The sequence below is a fragment of the Capricornis sumatraensis genome, chromosome 5 (assembly GCF_032405125.1).
Source record: "Capricornis sumatraensis isolate serow.1 chromosome 5, serow.2, whole genome shotgun sequence".
Taxonomy (NCBI): domain Eukaryota; kingdom Metazoa; phylum Chordata; class Mammalia; order Artiodactyla; family Bovidae; genus Capricornis; species Capricornis sumatraensis.
This window is the reverse complement of record NC_091073.1, coordinates 81,688,190-81,697,329: the sequence shown is the minus strand read 5'-3', so window position 1 is coordinate 81,697,329 and position 9,140 is coordinate 81,688,190.

The window sequence follows — 9,140 nt, the reverse complement described above, 5'->3', positions numbered from 1 at the left end:
AGCCCTGTGCCTCCCAGGGCTCTCCGCTAGTTAATGATCGATGGGTCACTTGTCCCTCCCACCTTTAGTCCCACCCTCGCAGATGAGCCTCTCAGGGTCTCCCCTTTACCCACTTCCCAAAGTGACCAAAGCCGGAGGGCTGGGCCAGCCAGCAACCTGCCGAGAGTTTCCCACACAGCCTTGGCTGCAGGAGCTACCAGGCCCAGGAGAAGAGGGAGACTCAGGTGGGTCTGGACACCCGCCCTCTGAAACTCTACCGCCCCTACCTGCCACCCCCAGATCCCAAGCCTCCGACCCCTACTCTCCCCAGTGCCCTCTTGGGTCCAGGCCAGCTCTGGCTGGGGCACACCCTTGCACTGTCATCCTTAGCAACTGTTGTTAATTAATATTAACAATCCGATAACAGAGGGGGCAGTGGGGAGTGGAGTGACGCAGGGACAATAGTCTCCTCCTGCGGGTAGAGGGGACGGCCCAGCTCGCTGGCGTCTGACGGCACACAGAGACCCCTGGGCTGAGAGTCACAGCCTCGCTCTTCAGCCCTGGCCTCCTCCCTTATGTCCCTTGCCTGGGTCTGTCCCCACCCACCGTGGAGGGGGCTGAGTGTTGCTGGCAGACCCAGGCGAGCAGCCCCACCCACAATGGGCCCAGGTACTCTGCACTCACCCCTGCTCCGTCCAGATAGGGATCTCTGAAGCCTTCCTTGGGCTCACTATCACCGGAATGGGCCAGACCTTGGCCCCCATGCCAAGGCTGAGCTGATAAAGGCAGCCTATGGAGACTATCTCCCCTGTGGCCACCTGCCAGAGGCAGTTGCAGGAAGACCTGCTATCTCCCTGGCCTTGTGTTTGTTTCATGGACGCTGGCCTGACTCAGAGGGAGCTACCCAACACATACAGGGGAAGACAGAAGCCAAGAAGAAGGGAACCAGACGCCAAGGGGGGATGCCGGGGCAGGAGCAGACAGATCCCTAAACCTGGAATCAGCCACAGTGGAGAGGAAAGTCAATGGCCCAGGGCTTGCCTGTGCGCAGTGACTTCCCTCCAGCATCTCCCTGGCCCTGCCCCCACACACCCTGACCGGTAGATGCTGAGGACTCCAGCCCACATCTATGGGCTCTGTTCTCTTTCCTAGATGTCTTCCCTGAGAAGCAGATGCTGAGACAGGGATTCCAGTGTGAATAGCTGATTTGGAAGGTGATCCCAGAGGGCAGTACCAGATACCAGGGATGAGCCAGGACATGGAAAGGATCGACCAGGGTGCATTGAAGAGTGGGCTCTTGAGACTTCCCTGGTGGTCCCGTGGTTAAAACTCTGCACGTCCATTGCAGGGGGCATAGGTTCAATCCCTAGTCAGGGAATTAAGATCCTACAGTCAAAAAAAAAGGAGTAGGCTCCCATGTGGGCATCCAGAGATCTACCTGGAAATGGTGGGGAGCCTGCCCCGGAGGGTGTGAGCTTGTCCATCATTTCCTTTGGTTGCTGGTTGAGGATGCTCCCTGCAGATTCAGTCTCAGGCCCCCCTGCCATGTGTGGAGCCCCCAGGCACACCCCCTTGGTCTAGTTTGTGCCCAGGGCAGGCCCATAGCGACGGAGCCCAGATGTATGGTATCTGCGGTCTTCTCTGAGACACACACAGGGTGAGAGCAGAACCACCCAGTTCTGAGTTACCGAGGAAAATGCTCAGCCACAGATGCACCACCTGGCTGCCTGTGCATGTGGGGTCTCTGAGGTCACGCCCGGGGGCACAGACTTCAGCTGTGATACTGTACACCCCTGTATCCCGCTTTATCTCCTGACTTTGAACGCAGACTCAACGCTCCCTTTACTCTCTGACTAGCTCATGTGTCACTGGGTTGTGTCCCACAAAGTGATGGATCGTCTGCTTTCCTCGTGCCAAAGGTCAGGCTGCTTCCAATAAACAAGTTTTGGGTGACTATCTTCTTGCCTAACTCTGTTTCCTCTGTTTCATGTTTACCTTCCTCAATCCGGGATTCTAGAGATGAGATTGGAGTGTTAAAGAGTACCAGGTTTACAACCCTAAGTACACACAGTTCATCAGCTCTCTCCTTCGGCTAATCTAATCTAGGATATATTGAGTAATTATCTTGATAATTACTGATCAGTGCTGATTGGTTCTGATTGGTGTCTGGTGATGGTAGACACCCATGAATATCCCAAGGTCTGTGATTCTTCTCACTGACACCAGCAAAAATCAAAAATGCCAAATCACTAGCCTCATCTTCACGGTGTGTTCGATCTGTTATCAAGATTTACAAATTTAAGAACTGCAAAACGATGCCTCATTTTCAATTTTCCTTTATTACTAATGAGACTGAATATGTCCGAGCAGTAGCAGACAGAGAACTGGAACTGAACACCATCCCTAAGCTCAGGAGGTGGCAAGGAGGGCCCTCCTGCGGTCAGGGATGCCTGGCAGACTCAGCTCCCTGCCTGGCCGCTGTGCACCCCAGGAGCCTGCAGAGGGTCTGCAGTCTGGGCTGAGAGGTAAGGGTGTGACTGCAGTGCTCTGCTGATCACTGGTCCAGGCAGTGGCGCCTGACTAGGTATGTGTGCTATGCTCTGACTAGCAGGGATGTGAACAGCCTCTGGTAATTTCTGGCTCCTGGAGGGTAACCAGCCTACAAGTTAAGATCTCAAGCCTGGTCATCTAGTGGAGCTTTCGTCTTTGCCATCAGATCCTGGTTCTATGTGGTGAAGGGCTGTGTTTACAGCCAAGGTGAAAGATGCTCTTCCCTGCTCTCCCAGCCTCCTTTGCAACCAGCAGTGGTCCCATGATCCTGTTCCCCAATGTGAAGACTTCTTAAAAAATAATAATAATAATTTTTGAGTAGTCTTATGTTTATAGAAAAACTGAGCAAACACAGCTTTGTAAATCTTTTAATTTAAAAAAAAATGTATTTAACTGAGCAGAAGGTATCAGTTCCCAGATGCCCCTTTATCCCTTCGAAAGTTTCATCTAGTATCAACATCCAGCATTAATGTATGGCACATTTGTTGCGATCAATGAGCTAATATTGACTTATTATTCACTGAAGTCCATAGTTCACATTCTATGTGAATGTGAACATCCCTCTTGGTGTTGCACATTCTATGGGATTTGACAAGTGTATAATGACATGTATCCACTATCACAATATTATACAGAATAGTGTCTTGGCCTAAAAACCCCCTTGGTGTGCTCCACCTATTCATCCTTCCCCCTCCCCAAATCCAAACTGCTGAAAACCACAGCTCTTTGTGCATACACTTTTCTTACTGAAGTATAGTTGCTTTACAATGTTGTGACAATCTCTGCTGTATAGCAAAGTGACTCAGTTATACACACACACATATGTATATATATTCTTTTCCATTATGGCTCATCATAGAAGGTTAGATATAGTTCCCTGCGCTATACATTAGAACCTTGTTCATCCATTCTAAATGTCATAGTTTGCATCTGCTAACCCCGAACTCCCAGTCCATCCCTCCGCCTCTCCCCCTTGGCAACCGCAAGTCTGTTCTCTGTTCTCTGTGAATCTGTCTCTATTTTGTACATGGGTTCACGTGTGCCATCATTTCCGATTCCACATTTAAGTGATATCATATGATATTTGTCTTTCTGACTTCACTTAGCGTGATAATCTCTAGTTGCATCCATGTTGCTGCAAATGGCATGATTTCCTTCTTTTTCATGGCCAAGTAGTGTGTACACCTTTTTTATGTTCATAAAACACACATAACAAAATTTACCATCTATTCATTTTTAAGTGTACCGTTCAGAGGTATTAGATACATTAAATATAAATACGTGCTACCATCAACATCGTTGATCCTCTTAACTCATTTCACCCTGTAAAACTGAACTTCGATATCAAGAAACATTGACACCCAATCTTCCCCTCCTCCCAAGCCTCTGACAGCCACCATTCTTTCTGCTTCTATAAATCTGACTACTCTAACTGCCTTATATAAGTAGAATCATACAGTGTTTGTCTTTTTGTTACTGGTCTATTTTACTTAACATAATGTCCTCAAGATTTATCTATCTTATAACATATTGCAAAATTTCCTTCTTTATTAAGACTGAATAACAGTCCTTGTATGTATACACCCATATTTTGCTTATCCATCCATCAAAGGACACTTGCTTCCACTTTCAGACTATTGTGAATAATGCTACTGTGAACATGGATGTACAAAATCTCTTCCAGACTCTGCTTCAGTTCTTTGGAGAATATACCTAGACATGGAATTATGGGACCATATGGCAGTTCTATTTTTAATTTTTTGAGGAACTACCATACCTTTTTCCACAGCAGCTATACCATTTTATGTTACTACCAACAGTGCACAAGTGTTCTAATTTCTCCATTTCTTTGCCAACACCTGCGATTTTCTGGTTTTTTGATGGTACCCATCCTAATGGGTGTGAGGTGGTATCCCATTGTAGTTTTGATTTTCAGTTCCCTAATGAGCATCTTTTCATATGCTAATTAGTCATTCATATATTTTCTTTGGAGAAACGTCTATTCAAGTCCTTCACCAATTTTTTAAATAGGTTGTTTTTTTGTTTCATTTTTTAATGTTGAGTTTTAAGAGCTCTTTCTATATTCTGCATATTAATCTTTTGTCAGATATACCATTTGCAAATGTTTTCTCCCATCCTGTGGGTTGTATTTTTACTATGTTGACAGTGACTTTTGATGAAAAAGTTAATTTTCATGAAGTCAACTTTGTTTCCTTTTCCTTTTGCTAAGTGGGCTGCTACTGTCACACCCAAGGAATCATTGCCAAATCCAACGTTATGAAAACTTTGTCCTATATTTTATTCTAAGAGTTTTGTAGTTTTTCAGCTCTTAAGTTTAGGTCTTTGGTCTCTTGCGTATATGGTATTAGTATGGGTCTGACGTCTTTGTTTTGTAAGGGGATACCTAATTTTTCCAGCATGTGTTGAAAAGACTGCCCATTCTCCCATTGAATGGTCTTGGTATTCTTATCAAAAAATCGTTTGACCATACATGCAGGTGTTTATTTCTGAGCTTTCTATTCTATTCTATTCTCTGGCTTTATGCCAATACTATGTTGTTTTGCTTACATAGTTTTGTGATAATTCTTTAAATCAGGAAATGTGAGCGCTCTGTCTTTGTTCTTTGTCAAAATTGTTTTGGCTATTGAGGTTCCAACATAAATTTTAGGGTGTATTTCTCTCTTTCTGTGAAAGCTGTCATTGGGCTTTTGATACAAATTGCACTGGATCTGTACATTGCTCTGGATAGTATCGACATCTTAACAATACTGTCTTCCAACCCAGGAACACTGGAAGTTTTTCAATTTATTTGCATCATCTTCAGTTTCTTTCAGTGATGTTTTGTTGTTTTCGGTGTATGAGTCTTTCACCTCCTTTTTACTAAGGAAGGTGATTCCTTGGTATTGCATTCTTTTTGATCCCTTTATAAATGGAATTGCTTTCTGAATTGTGTACAGAACTGTGTCATGTATGAAGATTATGGGTTGACTTTGTATACTGCAACTTCACTGAATTCATTTCTTAAGTTCTAACAAGTATTTTTGTGGAATCTTTAGGGTTTTCTACATGTAAGATCACATTATCTGCAAACAGTGATCATTTTACTTCTTCCTTTCCAATTTGGATGCCTTTTATTTCTTTTTCTTGCCTAATTACTTTGACTAGAACTGCCAGAACTATGTTGAAAAGAAGTGATTAAAGTGGGTCCTTGCCATGTTTCTGATCTTAGAGAAAAAGCTTTCAGTCTTTCATCACTGAGCACACTGTTGGCTGTGGGTGTTTCCATACATGACCTTTATTGTGATGAAGTATTCCTTCTAGTCCTCATTCACTGAGTGTTTTCTTTTTAAATCATGAAAACATATTGGATTTTGTGAAATTTTTTTCTGCATCAATTGAGATGATACAATGGGTTTATTTCCCTTCATTTTGTTGATGTGGCATATTAAATTGATTGATTTTAGTATGTTGTAACATTTTTTCCATTTAACAAATAACTCCCATTTGGTCATGCTGTATAATTTTTTTTAACATGCTGCTGAATTCTGTTTGCTCATATTTTGTTGATGATTTTTGCATCAGTTTCCATGAGGGATATTGTTCTGTAGTTTCATCTTGTACCTTGGTCTGGCTTTGATGTCAGGGCAATGCTGTTCTCATAGAATGAGTTGGAAAGTGTTCCTTCCTCTGATTTTTTGGAAGAATTTGAGGAGTATTAGTGTTCATTCTTAAAATGTCTGGTAGAATTCACCAGTGAAGATGTCAGGCCCAGAACTTTTCTTTATTGGGAGATATTTTATTCTGCTTCAATCTGCTTACTAGTTTTATGTCTATTCAGATTATGTTTCTTTCTAATTTATTCTTTGTAAATTTTGTGTTTCTAGGAATTTGTTCATTTTATATTTATCTAATTTGTTGGCATGCAATTGTTCATTGTACTCTCTTACACTTTATTTCTGTAGAATTTGTACTAATGTCCCCACTTCCATTTTTAAAATTTTATAATTGCAGCCTTCCCTCTTCCTTTTCTTGATTCTGACTAAGGTCTGTCAATTTTGTTGATGCTTTTAAAGAACCAATTTCTGATTTCATTAATTTTCTATACAGTTTTTCTATTCTTCATTTCATTTATCTCTGCTCTAATCTTCATTATTTCCTCCCTCCTGCTGGCTTTGGGTTTAGTTTGTTCCTCTTTCTCCAATTCTTTATGTTGTAAAGTTAGACTATCAATTTACAGTCTTTCTTGTTTTTTAATGTTGTGTTAACAACTATAAATACCTTCTTAACACCATTTTCACTGCATCACATGGGTTTTAGTATATTGTATTTTCATTTCATTCTTCTCTAATTATTTTCTAATTTCTCTTGTGATTTGTTTTTTGAGTGATTGTTTAAGAGTTTAAAAATTAATGTATAGTTTCCACAAGTTTACAAATTTTCCAGTTTTCCTTCTATTATTTATTTCTTAATTCATTCAGTTTTGATCAGAGGATATACATCACACCATATCTATCTTTTCAAATGTTGAGACTTTGTGACCTAATTCCATTATACTTGAAAAGAGCTGTGTATTTTAAAGAATGTGTGCTGTGTTATTGTTGGGCAGAGCGTGCTGTGTTTCTCTGCTAGACCTAGTTGGTTTAGTGTGGTGCTCAAGTCCTCTGTTACCTTGCTATTGAGAGTGAGGTATTGACCTCTCCTGCTATTAGTGTAGAGCTTTCTGTTTCTCACTTCAACTCTGTCAAGTTCTGCTTCATAGATTTTGAAGGTCTACCATCAGGTGCATAAATGCTTATACACAATTATTTTTCTTGTATTGAATCTTTTATTAATATACAAGGTTCTTCTTTGTCTCTTGTAAACTTTTTTATTTAAAGTCTATTTTGGGGAATTCCCTGGTAAACCTGTAGTTAAAACTCCATGCTCCCAATGCAGAGAGCCTGGGTTCAATCTCTGGTCAAGAAACTAGGTCCCACATGTCATAACTAAGAATTCAAATGGTGCAACTAAACATTTTACATGCTGCAACAAAGATCAAAGGTCCTGCATCCTACAACTAAGATCCAGTGCAGCCAAATAATTAAATATTTTTAAACATTTAGCTTCTTAAAAAATATACTCAAGAAGGCAATGGGGGAGGGGGTGCGGGTGAAGGTACAAAGAACTAAAGGAAATTATGAAAAAGTGTATTAACAAAATTATAATATCAACAAAGAGAAAATCTAAAAAGAAACCAAAAGGAAATTCTGGAGCTCAAAGTATAATAACTGAAATGAAAAATCCATTCGAAGGGTTCAACAGCAGATGTGAGTAAGCAGAAGAAATAACCAGTGAACTTGAATATAGAGCAGAAATAAAAAAGCATGAAACAAAAATGATGAGACTATGAGACTTTAGGACACTATCAAGCAAAGCAACATATACATTATGCGAGTCCAAGGAAGAATAGAGACAGAAAAGGGAAGAAAGATTATTTGAAGAAATTATGGACAAAAACTTCCCAGATTTTCTGAAAGATATAAATCATTGCTTCAAGTAGAAACACAAAGAGATCCACACCTGGGCACATTATATATAATCAACTGTCAAAGGCCAAAGACAAAGAGATAATAACCTTGAAAGCAGCAAGAGAGAAGTGACACATCATGTATAAATTTGCCTCAGTAAGGACTCTGGGAGAGATGGTGACGGATAGGGAGGCCTGGCGTGCTGCGATTCATGGGGTCGCAAAGAGTCGGACATGACTGAGCGACTGAACTGAACTGAACTGAAATGAAGATTATAAAGTGATTTCTCATCAGAAACTTTGGAAGCCAGAGGCAGTAGGTATTACTTGTTTAAAGTCCTGAAAGAAAGTAACATCAATAATACTGTATCTATCATAATTACACTTCAATAATAAGGAAGAAATTAAGAAATTCCTAAATAAACGAAAGCTGAGAGAGTTCATTACCACTAGATCTGCCCTACATGAAATACTAAAGGGAGTTCTTCAGGTTGAAATGAAAGGACACAGGACAGAAGTCAAAGATACTTAAAGAAATGTAGGTCTCTGGTAAAGTGAATATATGTGCAAATATAAAAGCCAGTATTGTTGCAACTTTGGTTTGTAACTATATTTTTTAATTTGGTACATGATTTAAAAGACAAATTCATGAAAATTATAATTTGATTTTATTGGTCAAACAGTGTAAGAAGATGTTATTTGTGACATCAGTAATATAAAGTGAAGATGAAGTTGTATAGGAATAGAGTTTTGTATTCTTTGACATTGTTATCATCAATTCAGATTAGATAGTTGTATTTTAGGATTTATATGTAATGTCCATGGTATCTACCAAAAAACACAACTATACACTATAAACAAGAGAAAACAAGAACAGAATCAAAATGAGTCATTACAAAAAAATCAACTCGAAAAGAATTTAAAGCAGGATAGTTGTACACCAATGTTCCTTGTTGCACAACAGCCCAAAGGTGGAACAACCCAAGCGCCCATCAACAGATGAATGGATAAAATGTGGCATATACAGGCTTGGAATATTATTCAGCCACAAAAAAGGAATGAAATTCTGATACATGCTACTACATGGATGAAACTCAAAGATATT